Raw genomic sequence first — 18686 nt, 5'->3', positions numbered from 1 at the left:
CAGGCTCCGTGAAGGATCAGATTCCCTGCTTCTCCGGAATGAGGGACTTGGGGATGTGAGTGCAAGCGTGGCGCCACGGTCACGGAAGCACAGAACGGATGCCCAGCGGAAGTGGAACCAGGAAATGAGAGCCTTGCAGTTTTCTCTATTCCTCCCCACACCTACCCTCGGCCCCTCCTATGTTAAAGGCATGATTAAGGGTCAGGAAGTTGCTATGAGGCTTTTCCTCCTTTGTCTTGCCCTCCTGCTCCTTCCCCTAATATTTTCCAGCCCTGTCTGAAGTCATCCTAATGAGGGAACGGTTCCTCAGAGCTCAAGGCTCACTCAGACTCTCTTTCAACAAGTGCTCTAGATGATGGTGATGCTGATAAAGTGTAAGAGCCGCCAAAATACAAATCTACCTTGAAGACTTCACTGGAGGGTAAAGCGATGGGCAGGACTGGGGGCTGAGGGGCTGTTGCTGACGAGGGTGTGTGGTCACAGAGCAGTCTGGTTAGATGGACACACTCCTGGGAACGGGGTCTTGTTGGGGAGACAAGCAGTGAGAGTGCAGGGTGTGGTGTCCCCAGTGGGGGCAGCATTGCAGTGAGAAATATTGGTCGGACCCTTGTCTGTTGGAAAGTGAGGATCCCGAAGGCGGGAAGGGGGCAGAACTCAAGAAAAAAAATGTGAGCCAGTCCCAACGACAAGCCCTCATACACATTTTTCTGGAGCTGACCCCTTGTAGGTTTCCTCTTCCTGGAGGTCAGAGGCAGCCATCATTGAATTATTTTCTGCTGGTGTCTGGTCTTCCCTCTTCATATCCAACCTCATCTTTCTAGAAATGGTAAGGCTCCAGAGAAAAAGCAAGTCAGCTGAAGTGACATGGGAGCCTTGGCTGTTGGTATGGGGGATTTGGGGTCATGGTGAAGTAGGAGAGGGAAGATGATTTTCCCTCTACCCTTCTAGGTTCTCTGCTGGGAACGCTGTAACAAAAGACACGTTAACAAGAGGAAAACAAACAAGTTTACAAGAGCATGTGTATACAGGGGAAATGAGTAACTTCAAGAGGTGACTTAGAATTCAGTCCTAAATACTATCTTCAGCTAAAGACAAAAGAAAGAAAGGCGTGGGGAAGGCCAGTAATGGGGAGGTGACTAGGAAAAGTAAGGCAAACAAGAATAAGGTTTGTTACGCAGATTGACGTGGGTGCCTCTGGGTTAATAAGATTCTCATGATTTAGAGCCTTGTCCATCTCTTCCTGGTACAGAGAGGGAGACACCCTTACAAACTGGAGATCTCCTTTATAAATGTAAATTTTCCCTTACAAAAGGGTAACTGAGAATTTCCAGAGCTTCTCCGGGAGTCTGCTGTTTCTCAAAATAATCGGCTCAAAATAATCCTTATGCCAAAGAGGCATATTTTGAGGAGACATACTCTGCCACTCCTCAGTGACAATTTAGGAAAAACCACACCCAGTAAGCTTCTTTGATGTTTTCCAAAGAGCTGCACACCTGGTCCCTAGCTACACGCCCACCTGGAGATTCTTTGCATCCAATTTCCATAGGTGATCTTGCTCATTCAAAGGTACATTTCAAATGCCGCTGCCTTTTTAAAATTTCTGCCCCTTTTTCCCATTGCCTTATTCACCGCGACTGTTTCCTGCTATCAGATGTGGGAGGTGAGCCACAGACTTAGAGGAAAAAGAGGAGTGGGTGCTTGTCCCATGGGGGCTGGTAGCACCTGGGCCTTTGCTTGTCCAAGGTCACTTTGATCAGTTCAAATGAAAGCAGGCTGAGAAGTAGAGACTGATTCCCGACAACCCTTTTGCTCTAATACCTTATTGCATTTCAAGACAGTTGTCCTGCTCTCCCGGCCATTTCCTAACCCCGGGCTGTCCTAGGACCCGCTCTGTCAATGAAGTGTGGTCCAGAAAAGCCCCCTCAGAGGGTGCCCGCCCACTGCTGCCTGGTCTCGCATGCCTTTCCAGCCTCTCTCCTGCAGGGACTCAGGGGTTCTCCCAGGGCCGGGGCCAGACCCACAGTTTGACCTGACTGGCTGCCCCCTATCCCCAGCACAACATGCATGGCCAGCTATGGACAGTGCTTCATGGCTGAAACAGCCTGCTGCAGGGGAGGAAATGGGAAAAGTTATAGACTCACCCAGGGTACACATTCAGTCACTCAGTTAAAGCATGAGCACTGCCCAAGGAGTTAAGAAACTGGGTTCAGGACTCAGCCTAACTCCTGAGTACCTGGCTGTGTAGCCATGGAGACATCTGTTCACCTCTCTTGGGCTGTTTCTCACCCATATAATAACAATAATATTTACTACGTGCAAGGGACTGTTATAAGTTATGTATTAACTCCTTTGATCCTCCAACATTCTATAATATGAGTTATAATGAATCTACCTGCTTATAAATGAGGAAGCTCAGAGAGGCTAAAGTTATCTGTTTAAGACCAAGAGCTAGTCAAAGATAGTTGACTCCAGACCCTGGCCTCTTAATTCGTACACATACTGCCTCTGTTGGGATAGGAAAAAATGTATTGGCTATCTCGTGCTGTATCACAAATTACCATGAAATTTAATGGCATAGAGCAACAGACGTCTATCTTGACACACAGTTTCTGTGGGTCAGGAATCAAGGAGCGGATTAACCGGGAGTGTCTGGCTCAGAGTCTCTCATGAGGCTTCAGCCAAGGTGTTGGTCAGGGCTGCACTCATCAGGAGGGTGGACTGGACTGCAGAGTCCATTTCCAAGATGGCGCCCTTACATGGAGCTGTTTGTTGGCTGGACGCCTTAGTTCCTTTCCATGTAGACCTCTCTCCACAGGCTGTTTATATGGCCTCGGGACATGGTTGTAGGCTTTACCCAGTGCAATTATTCTAAGAGAAGGCAGAGCAGAAACGGAAATTTAGCCACGGAAGGCACACACGTCTTTTCCACAATATCCGATTGGTTACACAAGTCTGCCCTATTCAGTGTGGAAGGGAACTACACAGAGAGGTAAATATCGGGAGGTGGGGCCAGTGGGGCCATCTAGGAGGCTGGCTGTCACAGACAGTAACAGAGAGCAGCTAACAGGGTGGTTGGGAGGATCCAGTCAGAGAATAGATGTAAACATGCTATAGAAGTTTGCTAGGGCTGTTGTAGCACAGACTGGGTAGTTTAAACAAGAGAAATATATCCTCTCACTGGTCTGGAGGCAAGAGGCCCCAAATCAAGGGGTCTGCAGGGCCATGTTCCCTCTGAAGGCTCCAGGGAAGAATTTTCCAGTTCCTGGTGGTTGCTGGTAATCCTTGGCATTTTGGGCTCACAGCTTCTTCACTCCAATCTCTGCTTTGTTGTCACATGGCCTCTCCCATGGGTCTTTACATGGCCTCCTTATAAGGATAGTAGTCATACAGGATTTAGGGTCCACCCTACTCCAGTATGACCTTATCTTAACTTGATTACATCTACAAAGACCCTACTTCCAAAGAAGGTCACATTCACAGGTCCGGGGATTGGAACTTGAACGTATCTCTTCAAGTGGGTAAGAGGACACAACTCCTCCCACAACACACACTGTGTGGTGTGTAAAACCCCGTAGACCTGTGAGTCTGTATTGTCTTTAGTTTTTTTTAAGATTTTATTTCTTTATTGAGCAAGTGCAAGCAGGGGGAGGGGCAGAGGCAGAGGGAGAGAGAGAATCCTAAGCAGACGCCCCGCTGAATAGGGAGCCCCATGTGGGGCTCGATCTCATGACCCTGAGATCATGACCTGAGCCAAAATCAAGAGTCAGACCCTCAACAGACCGAGCCACCCAGGTGTCCCATGTATTGTCTTTAATTGCAGCACAGCTGGTAGAGATTGCTGATGGGAGCTGATGGTTTGATTGGCCAGCCTGCTGGAGGCCATTACCATGGGGGTGGCAGCCGTTAGGTCACTTTGAAAGTCCTAATGTCTTGGCCATTTCCCCCAAGCCCAGGCTGCTGTCTCTCACTGGAACTTCCTCATACTTCCCAGTGGATTCTGGATTCTAGCCACCAAATTTGTCTCTATCAGATTCTTCCTTGGACCCTCCATTCGCCCGGGGCTGATTCTGCTCCACGACTTTTTCACCTGACTGCCCCAAGCATCTCCGCAGCCCATGTCTCCCTCCCTGTTTCTCTAAAAGTTGCTTCTTGGTGGAGTCCTGGCACCCTCCCAAGAAACACCACTCAGCTCCTTGTTCCTGGCGCTCACTGGCTCCTCAGCCCAGCCAGGCACCCAGCTTTGCCTCCAGTGAGGCTGGGTGATCTCCAGCAAGTTTCTTCACTTCTTCCTACCAGAGCCTCTGAATTTTCAGGTGCATTCCAATGACTACTTACTGAATATTCCCAACGTGCCAGGCACGGGGTTCAAAGGCAACTGAATCACAGTCCCTGCCCTGAAGCAGTTCTGATCTAATCAGCAAGAGTCATGTCAACCAGTTGCTGAGATACAGGGTGATAGCAGGTATGGAAGTACTCGAGGTGCCATGGGAACAAGGACAAGGACGGAGGGACTCCATGTTAGCTGGAATCAGGGTGGAAGATCGTCCAGGATTTCAGCAGAGATAGGATTTCAGCTCAGTGCCAGGCACGAATAGATGGTCATGAATGCAGATGTCACAACCAGCAATTCAAAGCTCCGATTTGGCCTATAGAAATATTCTGTTTTATCTACCTGATGTTTTAAATTGGAATTGACTGCTACAATTTAAAAATCAGATTTTACATGAAAATCTGGATTTCCAGGTTCTCTTAGAAAACTGGAAGATGTGGCAGCTCTGGGCCCATGTTCCTACACAACGACCATCAGCTGGAGCCCTCGGTTTGCCCCACTCCCCACCATTCCCTCCTGCCTCTCCTACTCAGCCTTCTCTCACTGATGCTGTCTGCCTGAAGCTTGTGTCCCTTTTCAAGACCCGCTGCCACTGCCGTGTCCCTGCTTTTGTGGGGCATCGTATGCCAACTCCGGCTGGCTGGTGATTTAGTCCCAAATCCACACAAGATTTTGGGGGAAAGGTGCTGGAGCACACTCAGCCAAAAAGTGGAATTCTGAGGATGGCAGGGAGGTAACCTGAACTCGGACCAAAACCTGGAGACCCGACAAGTCATTCCTAACTTTGGTTTAGGTTTACTTTATGTGAACCAGAGGAACCTGGGTGGGGAGGCAGCCGGTCCCCTGCTCCCATCCTGTTGTCCGCTCTGGCCTCACTTGAGCTGTGGCACATGGGCGCTGGGCGTCCTCCAGGAGTCCTGATCAGAAAATTCCTGTTCTTCTTGCGCCCCCACCCCGCCCCCACCCTGGAGCACTTCTGTTTCTCAGTTCTGCATCTGACTTAAGAGCCATAAAATACAGTTGGGGTCATGAAAGCAGCACACCTGGAGCTGCCTGTCTAGCCCCTGTATCAGTCTCCTGGGGCTACCCTAACCAACTATCACAAACTTGGTGGCTACAAACGACCGAAATGAACTTTCTCATAGTTCAGGAGGGTAGAAGTTCAAAATCAAGGTGTCAGCAGGGTCATGCTCCCACTGAAGGCTCGAGGGGGAGAATCCTTCCTTGCCTCTTCCAGCTTCAGGTGGCTCCAGGCATCCCTTGGCTTGTGGCCACATCCCTCCCTCTCTGCCTCTGACTTCATGTGGCCTTTTCCTCTGTTTCTCTGTGTCTTCTTTCTCATCTCTTATAAGGACACTCATCCTGGGTGTAGGGCTCCCCGTAATCCAAGATCATCTCAGGATCTCATCTCAGGATCCTTATCTTAATGACACCTGCAAACCCTTATCCCAAATAGGGTCATATTCTGAGGGGTTTTCTTAGGGGAAAGGGGGAGACACCATCCAACCCACCAGCTCCCAACCAACTCTGCTCTAGTTATCTACTGCCTTTCAACAAAACGTCCCAGCATTTAGTGACTTCAAACAGCAAGAGCCATTTTCTTACCTGTCATGATTTCTTTGGGTTAGGAATTCAGGAAGGGCTTGGCTGGGCAGTTCTGGCTTGAACAGTGGATGGAGCTAGAACAGCGGGGAGCTGAGGCAGCCGGGGCCTCAACAGGCATCTTCCATCCTGCAGCCTCAAGGTCTCTCCATGTGGCCTCCTTAGGTGGGCTGCGATGGGCTTCCTCACCGCGCGGCAGCCTTGGGAGGTCTGACAGCTTCGTGGAGAGCAAGGCGGAGAGCTTGCATTTTGTGATCCGGCTTCCGGCATCACTGAGGGTCACCTCCACGGTGCTCCGTCCTTGGAGGCGGTCACAAAAGCCCACCTCGGTTCACACCAGCTCTCTGCTGGAGTGCATCTCCCTTTCCAGATGCAGATGCTAAGGCGTGGCCAGGTGAGTCACTGCCGAGTTCTTACTGCCAAGAGCCACACCTGCCCCCAAGAATGTGGCTGCGGGGCCATAACAACGACCAGGGCTTACCGTCTGCAGCTGGTTTCTCTTCCCCAAGTCCCTGTCCCCTGCCTGACGGAGGCCACCGCTGCTGTCCAGGATGGTTTGGGCACGATAGGGATGCAGTGCAAGGCGAACCTGTGGGTGGGCAGCCAGGGGACGTGGCTGGCAGCCCTGGCTCTCCCACTCTTGTGTGTGTCGTCTTCGGTGGTTTCCTGTTCTAGAACAAAAGGAATAATGCCTGCCTGCTACTTTCATGGTTTTCATGGGTGAAATGAGGTTCAGTAGGTAAAAGGCACCGGATGTCTCTTTGAGTTCCCCAGAGTGCCACAAACATCCTCGCGGCTTTACAGATATTCATTGATTTTCACGTAAAGGTTTCCTACCAACCCCAGAAAGAGCGGCGCCCCCTGGCAAGTCAGCCCCATGACCGGGGCTCATGACTGGGGAGACTGTGGGGGCAGGTCGTCAATGAGGGACTGCGGACTTGGGAGCTTGAGAGTTCTTGCTGCCCCCGAGTAACACGTGAATAAGCCTGGGGACGGGGATGAAGGGATGAATCTTTCCGAGTATTCCTATCATTAAGGGCTGTATCAGCAAGCCCTCCCTAAATGTAGCGGCTTCAATTTATTTTTATCTCGCATGGTTTTGTGGGTCCACAGGGTTCAACTGGCCGGTCGTCCCCCCGGTGGTGGAGGTGGTCTTCTCTCACACAGCAGCTGGGGCCCGACGGGGCTGGAGTCCCAGATGGCAGCTCAGGGCTCCTCCGTGTGGCTTCTCTCTCCAGCAGTATGGCCCCCGCCTCTCAAGTGGCCACTCGTGATTTCAAGAGCAGGTAGGAATACCAGTCCTCTCAAGAGCTGAATACGGATCCGGCTCAGCATTTCTTCTGCCATATTCCTCTGGTCAGAGCAGTTATAAGGCAGCCCGGATGCAAGGCAGGGAGGAATGGACTCTACCTCTCGATGGGGGGCTCGTCAGGAACGGATGCCTGCTCCCCTAGAGGCAAGCTACCCAGAACCAGGGACAGTCCCTGTTCCTCAGGCTCCTGAGCTGCCCAGCTTAGATGGGCTCTTGCTGTGACAACACAGAGGGCCTGGCTTTGGCTGGAGCGTGGGGACACAGAAAGCCCTTCAACTGAAAAGCCACTGGGCAGCCTTCGTCCCCTCCCCCCAGCCCCCAGGTGCTGCTGGTTGCCCTGGGCCATGGGAATGTGGGCCAGCACAGGCCCTGGGCACCAAGGTCAAGGCTGTGATACAGAGGCCCAGACGTGGCCAGCATCCAGCCTGGCCTCCCTCCCACATCCTGACACAGCTCTGACCAAGCAGTTGGTTGGCTTCACAGGGGCGGTTTGGGATCATTGGCTGGACCTCTGTGCAGGCCCCAAAGTGGGGTCCGAAGGGCAGTTTGAAGTGGCACAACGAGCCGACCGAACCGTAGTCTCGTGGCCCCCGCCCTGCGGCTGTATCTCGTTAGCAGAAACCTTGTCACCAGAGCCGTCTGTCTGCTGTTCTTGATCTGGGGTGGGGGGAGAAGGAGCCTTGTTCTGCCAGCCTTGCCCCTCCTGCTTGTTTTCTGACCTGGCCCCTCTCCCCGGCTGGGGCAGCCGCTCGCCTGAAACTTCTAGCACACGCCCTGGCCTTCCAAACCAAGAGCGGGCCACCAGCTGACTTCTCCCTTCCTGCGTCCTTTCCCTGCCCCTTGTCCCATCCTACTAGCGTCCTCTGGGACCTCAGGGTGCTGGGCACCAGGGTCACGGGGAACCACCCGCAAATGCTCGCCTGGGGTGTGTTCATTTCCTGAGGCCGCCGTAACTAACCACCACACACTGGGTGGCTTCAAAGAACAGAAACAGATTCTCTCCCAGGTCAGGAGCCCGGAAGTCCAAGATCAAGGTGTGGGCAGGGTCAGATCCTTCTGAGGGAGAGCCCATTCCATGCCCCTGTCCCCGCTTCCGGTGGCTGTGGGCAACCCGTGGCTTGCGGACACATCACTCCAGTCTCTGCTTCCATCTCGTGTGGCCTCCTCGCTAAGTCCCCGAGTCTCCTTTTCTGGTCCTTACAGGGGCGCTCCCATGACCTTCGATGAAGCACGATCTCATCTCTGACCTTAATTATATCTGCCAAGACCCTATTTCCAAATAAGATCACATTCTGAGGCCCTAGGTGACCATGAATTTTTGCAAGACACCATTCAAGCCAGGACGCTCGGCTCTCCCGGCCGAGGCTGGAGGGTGCACGAGAGACAGGCCCTCCACGGAGATGGTGACTCCAAGGTCACTGCCCCCTTCCTCTAGAAAGTGGAAACCCAGTGATTCCAACACACGTGAGGGGGTTCCCAAGCTTCCTGCCCACTCCCACCCTTCTCTTCTTGGATCTGCGCTCTCACCATCTCCCCTTGTGACCGAGGCTACGTCTGTGTGCCCTGGGGCAGGGGATCACTCCTCGGAGCCTCAGTTTCCTTACCCGTAACACGGGGCTACTAAGAGCCACCTCATAGGGTTGTACCGAGTAGGAATCAGGTTTAACTTAGCAGTTCCGGACACAGGCCAGGGCCCTGGAAGATGCTAGTGAGTCACCCGGCAGTCACAGCCGCGGACCTGGCCATGCCCTAACACGTTAAGTGTTGTGTTCAGGGCTTTCCGTGTGTTATCTGAGCTAAACCTCAGGGCTCCAGGAACCAGGTACTATTTTTATCTCTGTTTTATAAAACAAGGAAACTGAAGTTTAGAGAGATTAAGTAACTTGCCCAAGGTCGTTGGGTGAGTAAGTGGCCGCAGCTTTGAGCAGAAACCCTGTTTTTCCCACTGTAGCCTGACCCTGAGCCCCGAGGCGCTGTGCATAAGAATAAACACATCTCCTGGGTCCTGGGCCCCCATGGAGGGGCCCCCTGTGGCCCCTCCCTCGGCATCCAGCAGGTTCCCTAGACTCACATACCTCCGGAAAAGGATCATTCCCTGTTATCTCCGTAAGTGGCCTATCTTGGTGATTTATGGAACCACAGCTATGCTCACTGGGGAGATCTCTGTTCAGGTGTGATTAAAAAATTGGGCAAAGGTGAAGTGATTTACGGGGCTGGGGGTGGGGGTCAGTTCAGCCAACATCTGCTTCCCTCCCTCCACACAAACTCTTCTCCCCTGTGCAGTGGTGGACAGCCAGGCTCTCAGGGAACCTGAGACCCGCTGCAGGTCCAGAGGAGTTTAGGAAAAGATGGCTAATCCTGAAGGCTTCTCAGACCTGCCCTAGCAGGGGTCTGGTGAATTACAGCAGGGATCGGCTAAGGGCAAATGACATTCCACAGGCCAAATCTGGCCCGCTGCCTGTTTTTATAAATAAAGCTTTATTGGAGCACAGCCAGGCCCATTTGTTGACAAATCTGTTTGCTTTCATGCTATGATGGCAGAACTGAGTAGTTTTGATGGAGACCCTGGCCCCGAAGTGGAAAATCTTTGCCATCTGGCCTTTTACAGAAACCTGCCGACCCCTGAATTAGGGAAGTCCCCAGGCTGCTCTCTCTCTGAGATGGTTTCTTTTTTTTTTTTTTTTTAAAGATTTTATTTATTTATTTGACAGAGAGACACAGCGAGAGCAGGAGCACAGCAGGGGGAGTGGGAGAGGGAGAAGCAGGCTTCCCGCAGAGCAGGGAGCTCGATGCGGGGCTCGATCCCAGGACCCTGGGATCATGACCTGAGCCGAAGGCAGACGCCCAACGACTGAGCCACCCAGGCGCCCCTCTCTGAGATGGTTTCTGTCTGGGCTGATAGAGGAGGGAAGAGCTTCCTCTGTTCTGAGTAGCAGTTCTGTTCTGTTGGAGGCATGGATGTGTTGGTGTCTCTCCCAACTTAACAGGTGCGCTTGTTCAGGACAAGGTCGGGTCGGGGTCTGAGGCAGTGCTGACTCAAGACCCAGGTCATTCTTCACCCCCACCCCGAGTCACACCGTTGGCTACTGAGCAGCTACAGCCTCAAGGAGAGAACCATTGCTCGCTTCTGTCCCCTTGCGCCCCCATGTCCCAGGCGGAGGGGCTGAGAGCCTCTGTAACTTGAGCTTAGCTGTTAAAGTGACCTGGTTTATGCAGCTTGCTGGAAGGACCTGGGCTCCCCACCATTCCTCCCTCTCCCTCTCTCCCCCTTCCAGGGAGACATCCTGGGGACCGGTCCTCCTGTTACGGGCAGAGTGACAGTCGGTGGAGACTGCTCCTCTTAGAAACAATGGTGGTCTCTTTATGGGGTCCCTTCTTCCTGGGATATCCTGGGTTCCCCAAGGATTATGCCCCCAGCCACTTTCCCAGACCTGGAAGGGGCTGTGAGCAAGGGAGGGCTTATCCTGGGTGGGTTCTAGGCACCTGGGGAAGTCGGCACCCACACGCACCAGCGAGGAGCTTCAAACACAAATAAACAAGTACAAATGCACACGGCCCCATTCCTCCTTGCTGTCCGGTGAAGGTGTGCCAGCCCCTGGCTGTGCCCTTGGCCACTGAATACAGTTGGCCCAGGCTGGCCTCAGTGCCGGCTGAGCCGTCAGCATGCCCAGGACCCCAGCTGCAAGCTGGCTCCTTGGGAGGATGGCCTCAGCACCCAGCCCCACCCCCATTCTGGTGGGCTGTGGCCCCAGCAATTGATTTTTTTTAATGTGCTCTGTGCTGACTCCATTTTGTCCTGCAGCATCCCTCCCTCTGGCACCATGGCTCCTGCCTGCAGGCTGGTCTGGCCAGACACCCAGGGAGGAACATATGTCCCATACCTGGGGTTCAGAGGAAGGAGGGAGGAGCCAACTCACAGCCAACATGGAGCCACGCCTTCTCTTTCGGCCACCTGCCCCGGAACCCAGATCCTCATCCTGGCCAATCTCAATGACACCCTCAGATGGAAAGTGGCCACGCCGGGCCCAGCGACCCACACACAGGTGTTGAAGAGTAGCTAGCCAGCCGCTTAGCAGGGCTGGAAAATTGGTATATTTAATCACTGTGAACGTTTACAAACTTTTTTTTTTAATCACAAAAGGAATTCATACTTTTAAAAATTTTGAAACAAGATCAGAGTTGTTTGAACTTGAAAGACATCCTGATGCCCTGCCCCCCCTTCTCCACTTAACCCCATTCCATTCCCTAGAGAAGCCAGTTTGGGTAATAGCTTTCCAGACATTCTCTGTGCTTGATCGTTTGTCTCTGGAAACAATTCCATGAGATGAGCAGGTCAGATAGTGAAGTTGCCAGTTTACAGGCAGCAAAATGGGGCCGTGGCAAGGCTAGAGACTCTGGGAGTGGAGGGGCGGAAGGACAGTGAGGTCTCCAGTCCCAGGAAGGAGGCCAGTGGGGAGCGGGTGTCCCACCTCCCAGCTCTGGTCAGATCAGTGAGACCAGGAAACCCACTTTTTTTTTTTTTTTAAGATTTTATTTATTTAGGGGCGCCTGGGTGGCTCAGTCGTTAAGCGTCTGCCTTCGGCCCAGGTCATGATCCCAGGGTCCTGGGATCGAGCCCCACATTGGGCTCCCTGCTTAGCGGGAAGCCTGCTTCTCCCTCTCCCACGACCCCTGCTTGTGTTCCCTCTCTTGCTGTGTCTCTCTCTGTCAAATAAATAAATAAAAGATTTTATTTATTTATTTGACAGATAGAGAGAGAGAGAGCTAGAGTACAAGCAGAGGGATAGGGAGAAGCAGGGGGAGCCCGACGCGGGGCTCGATCCCAGGACCCTGGGATCATGACCCGAGCCGAAGGCAGTCGCTTAACCAACTGAGAGCCACCCAGGCACCCAGGAAACCCACTTTCACCTTCTACCCTGCTCTTAGCTTTGGTGGAGACTCACAGCCTCGCCTCTCTGAGAATCCAGAGATTTGGAAGGAGAGTATTCAGACCCAACGATCACAGAACAAGACAAGATGAACTCCCACTCCACTTTAGAAGAAATTATGTATGCACTTTCTGGCAAGTTTTTTGGCCTAATGAAAAACATGTTTTGCAAGGATAAGTAATATCTTGCAGGGTAAGTCAGAAGTGTTACAACCGTTTCGCTGTCAGAGTAAACACAACTTGGTCTTGGGAGTGAGTGGAGAGCATTCATCTGTCTGTGAATCCATTTATAAACACTTACCAACTCCATAGTGAGTAAAAGAAAGCAAATTTGCATTTGTCATATTCCTCAGGCAAAATACAATCTGTTCTCCCAGGAAGCAAGGGAATGGCTGTTTTTGAGTTTTCTAAAAAATCAGCATTTCTCCCCTCCCTTAGAACCGACACAAAGTGTCTGATCTGAGTGTGAAAGTTCTAGCTAGGACAAAGAAAGTTGGGGCATCATTGTAAGTCTATACCAGTGGTGTAATAAGATATATGTTTGGGGGCGCCTGGGAGGCTCAGTCAGTTAAGCGTCTGCCTTTGGCTCAGGTCATGATCCCGGGGTCCTGGGATGGAGCCCTGCGTGAGGCTCCCTGTTCAGTGGGGGAGTCTGCTTCTCTTGCCTCTCCCCGACTTGTGCTCTCTCTCTCTCTTGCTCAGTCTCTCAAATAAATAAAATCTTTTATATATATATATATATATATATATATATATATATATTTTTTTTTTTTTTTAAAGAAATGTATTTGGTCTTTGTCCTCTGTTTCAGGCACAGAGCTCCTAAAGCCTGTCCTCTCCTAAGTAAGAGGAGGGGCTTTTGTTATTTTATTGATTGATTGATTGATTCATTTTTAAGATTTTGCTTATTTGAGAGAGAGACCAAGAGAGTGAGAGACCACATGAGTGGGGTGAGGGGCAGAGGGCGAAGCAGACTCCCTGCTGAGCAAGGAGCCGGATGTGGGGCTCGATCTCTGGACTCCGGGATCATGACCTGAGCCAAAGGCAGATGCCCAACCTACTGAGCCACCCAGGCGCCCAGCTTTTGGTTTTATGACAAGCCCTTTGGCTCACACCTGAGTTCATGCTGAAGAAGAGACTTAGTGTGGGCTCCCTACATAGCCTCTGGATGGGGCTGGAAATAAGGAAGAGCAAAGTCATTAGAACCTAAGAGCTTTCGGCCCCTTCCACCGATCGGAGGCAGTGCTGGAGATTAAGCTATATAAAAGAGAGATATAAGAGATTATATATAAGAGATTATATATAAGAGATTAAGCTATATAAAAGAACAACAAGATTTGACAAGCTTCTGGACTAGTGCCTCCAAGTGCTGGGAGGATGGTGCACCCCAGGTCCATGGGGACAAAAGACTTGAACAGACGCTTCAGCAAAGAGGACACACAGGTAGCAGATAAGCATGTGAAAAGATATTCCGCATCACTAGCCATCAGGCAAATGCAAATATAAAGCATAACGAGATACCTCTATACACCTATCATAATGGCTAAAATTTTATTTTATTTTTTTTTAAGATTTTATTTATTTATTTGAGAGAGAGAGTGAGAGAGAGAGAGAGCACAAGAAGGGGGAGCGGGAGAGGGAGAAGCAGACTCCCTGCTGAGCAGGGACCCCGATGCGGGACTCGATCCCAGGACTCCAGGATCATGACCTGAGCCGAAGGCAGTCGCTTAACCAACTGAGCCACCCAGGCGCCCATGATGGCTAAAATTTTAAACACTGATGATATCAAGCACTGGCAGAGAGATGTGACCTGCCTAGAGCTCTCATATGTTGCTGGTGGGAATGCAAAATGGGAAAGTCACTCTGGAAAACAGTTCGGCAATTTCTTATGAAGTTAAACGTGAACACTCCCTGTGACCCAGCAATCTCAATGTCTGTACATTTACCCCAGGGCAAGTTTTGTGGACCACAGCGCTACTGACATTGGGAGCCAGATCATTCTGTATTATGAGACCGGCCTGGGCACTGCAGGATGTTTAGCAGCGTCCCTGACCTCTAACCGCTAGATGCCGAGCACACGACAATCAAAAATGTCTCCAGACATTGCCAGATGTCCCCTCCGGGGCAAAATTGCCTCCAGTTGAGGCGACTGCCCTGCAAAAAGGAGAACTTTCGTTCACACAAGAGCCTGTGCACAAATGTTTGCGGCATTCTGTTCATAATCACTTAACGCAGGAAACAGCCCGAATGTCCTTCCACACATGAATGGATGAACAAAGTGTGGCACCCCGGACGATAGGATACGACTCAGCTATAAAGGGAGAGAGCTATTGGCACGTGCAATGAGGGGGATCCCAAAGGCATTATTCTGAGTGAAAAAAAGAACAAAAAAAGTCAAAAGGTTACGCGCCGTAGACTTCCATTTCTATGACCTATTCTCAAAAAGACAACCTCCAGGGACGGAGGGCATATCGAGGGTCCCCAGGCAGGGGCCAGGAGTGGGGAGAGGGTGCGGCTCCCCAAGGGGAAGCTTGAAGGGGGCGTTAGGGAGGTCGAAATGTCCTGCCCTGATCATGGTGGGCGGTGACACAAATCTAAACACCAAAAGCAGATAAAAGTCATTTTTATTCTATGTTAATTTTAAAAATAAAGCAAGAGCAAAGAAGGGGAGACTGAATTAAGAGGGAAATGGGCTCTTCTTGTCAATATCTTCTTCCTTTAGGGACGCCTAGGTGGCTCAGTCGTTAAGCGTCTGCTTCGGCTCAGGTCATGGTCCCGGGGTCCTGGGATCGAGTCCCACATCGGGCTCCCTGCTCAGCGGGAAGCCTGCTTCTCCCTCTCCCACTCCCCCTGCTATGTTCCTTCTCTCGCTGTGTCTCTATCTGTCAAAAAAATAAATAAAATCTTAAAAAAAAAAAAAAATAAATAAAATCTTAAAAAAAAATCTTCTTCCTTTATTTAGTTTTTATTTTTATTATTTTTAATATTGCCGTCTTTTAAAGAATGATCCCACCCGCGAGGTGCCAGGCACAGGGCTTCACCAGCGCCCTGCTCCTGGACTTCCCGGCCTCCAGAAGGACTGGAGTCCACACACTGTGGTGAATTCCTCAGTCCATGGTTCTGTCCGTCCAGAAGAAAGGACAGCTTTCTCTTTACACAAATTCCGTGTTCCCCTAACCCCTCTTCTGTGGGGCTGCCACCTCTGTGTCTGCCTTTCTTGTGTGTGGAGCTACCTTCCCCTTGACCAATACTTGCGCTTGTCTGAAGGAGATTCCCTCTAACGCCTGCAAACCCGCACTTCAGGCTGTGAAACCATGAACTTGGCCCAGAGAACCCCCGCCCCGGCTTTGAGGCGGCCTCCACCCGCAGGGGTGTATCATGTTGTTACTCACAGCAAGGTGGGAAGTGCCTGGTTCTCTGAGAGACTTTGTGGAGCAGAACAGCCCTGGTAGACAAGACTTCCCACCTCCAGACCCTGAGATGAGAGAGAGAAACTTTTATTTTATTTTAGAAAACGGTGGTGGTGGGGGGGGGGGGGCGGATATGTAGCTAAAGGCTTAGTGTTCCAGACTATTTAGTGGAGAAAGGGACAGGAAAAACTTGCTTCTGTTTGCCTTCTTCCCTCCTGTTCACCTTTTTCTGGTTGATGATAATTTCCAAAGAAAACAGGTCTGGGGTATTTCCGTGGAGGTGAGGGGCAGGGGTGAGCCACAGGTGGCCTCCCTTCTCTGCTGAGGGCAGCCCTGGGTCTCTGTGCAGAATCTCGGGGCCATCCCTCCAGGTTGCTGAGAGCCAGGCAGGAGCAGGGAGGACGAGAGAGGGTGGGAATGAAAGGGAAGGAGAAAAGAACATCAGAAGGAAGGTCCACCGGCCTGCGGTGCAGAACCAACCCTGCAATGCATGCAAAACGCTTTTCTTTCTGGTTTGTGCAAGATTCCTAAGAAGTAGGCAGCTCACAGTGGGGCTGTCTCAGAGGGCAGCTCCGTGCTCCGGGCAGCCTGGCTCGGTCTTACTTTGAGGCTGCTATGTCCTTGGCACTGAGCTCATGTCAGACTCAGGACAACCCTCTGAAGTGGGTGGTGGTCTGGTTCCTGCTTCACAGATGAAGTAACTGAGAGTCGGCCCAATAAGCAACTTCCCCAAAGTCACCCTGGTAGGATGCCGCCGACCCAGAGTTCGAGGCCAGGCCCTGACATCACAGCTGGGGCCTGCACCCATCTGCACTGCGGCCTGGCTCATGTTCTAGGTAGAAACGTTCTAGGCAGACATCACAGCAGCGACCTGAGTCCCCAGGACTCTCAAGTGAGGAGGAAAAGGAGAGAGGGAGCCAGCAAACCTGGATGCAAGTCTGGGCTCAACCACTTGCTGTGTGACTTCAGAGAAATCACTTACCCTCTCTGGGCCTCCATTTCTTCATCTGAAAGAAAGGGGCTGTCCTGAGGATTGAAGGTGCAGCACAAATGAAGGAGTCTGTAAGATGTCACATGCCGTGGGAGTGTACGATGGAATGATAGCCGCATTCTGTCCTGGAACTTGCTGGTGGCCCCTCAAGTTCTGGGATCATTCCATTCCATTCCACTCCATTCCAGAGGGGGGGGGGGGGGGGGGTCCACGTAGTTGAAACTGTATTTTCTTTTTCAATAGGTCATGTAGCCATTTAAAGTTACAAAAAAGGTATATCATGAAAATGCTTGCTCCCATGGAACCGACGGAACCCGTTTCTTGGGTATCCATCCAGAGTTGTTGCTCAGGACACACAACCAGACGAGCATATGCACTATTTTTCTTTTATGATTTTTACCCAAATGGGAGCATGCCAGTTCATTCGTTCGTTCGTTCATTCATTCATTCATTCATTCATTCACTGAGACTCGAAACCAGCCACACCTGCAGCCTGTTCTGCTCTTGCTTTGCTCTTCTTTAGTTTTCCCACTTTACAACATAACTGGGACCTGTCTCCAGATCCATGCATCAGTGGCTCCAATTCCTTGTCCTGGTGCTGTGTTCCATCACCTGGGCATACCGTAAGTGTGGAATCCGTCACCTATGGAGGGCGCCTCCCATCCCTTGTCATTCTTATAAACAATGGCCCTAGGTCATTCCACAAATGTGCACCGCTGGGCGTTACGTTTCGGGAAGCGGAATTGCTGGGTCACAGAATTTGTGCATTCAGCAGATTCTGCCAAATTGCCCTCCGTGGAGGATGTGTGCGTCTACAGTCCTGCTGGCAAAGCCCAAGAGTGCCTTTCTCCACCCTTGCCAGCTCAGTGCATTGTCGAACCTTTGATCTTTGCCAATCTGCTCAGTAGAAAATGGGGCTTGGGCGTTGTTTTCGTTTGATTCTTTTATTCGAAGTGAGGTTGAGCATCTTTTTAGTGCCCGGCCCTGGACTGGTTCCTTTCCACACACAGCCAAAGGCTGTCGCCTTGCCCGCTATCCCCTCTGCAAGATCCAGGACTAGGTTTGTATTTCTGTCCCCCAGCTTCTTTATTTTATTTTATTTTATTTTATTATGTTATGTTAATCACCATACATTACATCATTAGTTTTTGATGTAGTGTTCCATGATTCATTGTTTGCGTATAACACCCAGTGCTCCATTCAATACGTGCCCTCTTTAATACCCATCACCAGGCTAACCCCTCCCCCTAACCCCCTTGTCCCCCAGCTTCTTGCTGAGTCACTCAAGAAGGAAAGGGCAGCAGGCTCGGGTTATTTCTGCCCCGGGAGCCATCCGAGCTGCCAGTCCTGGGAAGACCTTGGTCTCTGGAATCCTCTGTGGGCATCCAGCGCCTGTGCACACCGGATCGTTGCGCCTGTCAAATCCGGGCTCCCTGGTCCCCCTGGGAGAGATGGGGTGTGCAGGTGGGGATCAGGGCAAGTGTGTTCACTAACTAGGCATGGAAAGGTCTCAGCTAGATCTGGAGAGGGGACATTTGGAAGGAACAAAGTCCTAAGCTGTAAGTGACAGAGTGAGAGGAGCCAGGCCGGGTGCAGGGGAGGGAGGATTTAGTTGTTGGAAAAGGCTCCGGGCAGGGCGTGTGGTGAGCCAGTGAAGGGTCAGGAAAATTGGGAAGATATTCTCACCAGAAATCTCCAAAGGCATCTTGCATGAGATGCACCCAGCCCTGGCCGCTCAGTTCACCACCACGTCAGGGCTCATGCTGATCCCTGCCCAGAGTCTGAAGTAGAGACACCCTCTTGGTGCTCATGGAGGATTCAGGCCACTCATGTGACCAGCAAGGGGCGTGGAGAGGCCCTGGACCCTCCCTGACCGTGTCTTCGAGGTGGCTCGGCATCCGTGGGGCAGGCCAGGTCAACTTGTTGTAACTTAACCTCAGTGCCACCCTATGCATCTGGTTGCGTCTTGCTCCTGGACATAAGATGCCAAGAGGAGCAAAGCAGGTTCCTGGGCCCTGGGGAGTCTGCCGCCGTTATTTCCAGACTCAAACAAAATGCAAATTTGCACTGGAAATTGCTGAGGCAGAGTCATTCTGGAGCCCCGCGAAGCACGG

The sequence above is a fragment of the Phoca vitulina genome, unplaced genomic scaffold, assembly GCF_004348235.1.
Source record: "Phoca vitulina isolate PV1807 unplaced genomic scaffold, GSC_HSeal_1.0 scaffold41, whole genome shotgun sequence".
Lineage (NCBI taxonomy): Eukaryota > Metazoa > Chordata > Mammalia > Carnivora > Phocidae > Phoca > Phoca vitulina.
This window is presented reverse-complemented; position numbering follows the sequence as displayed.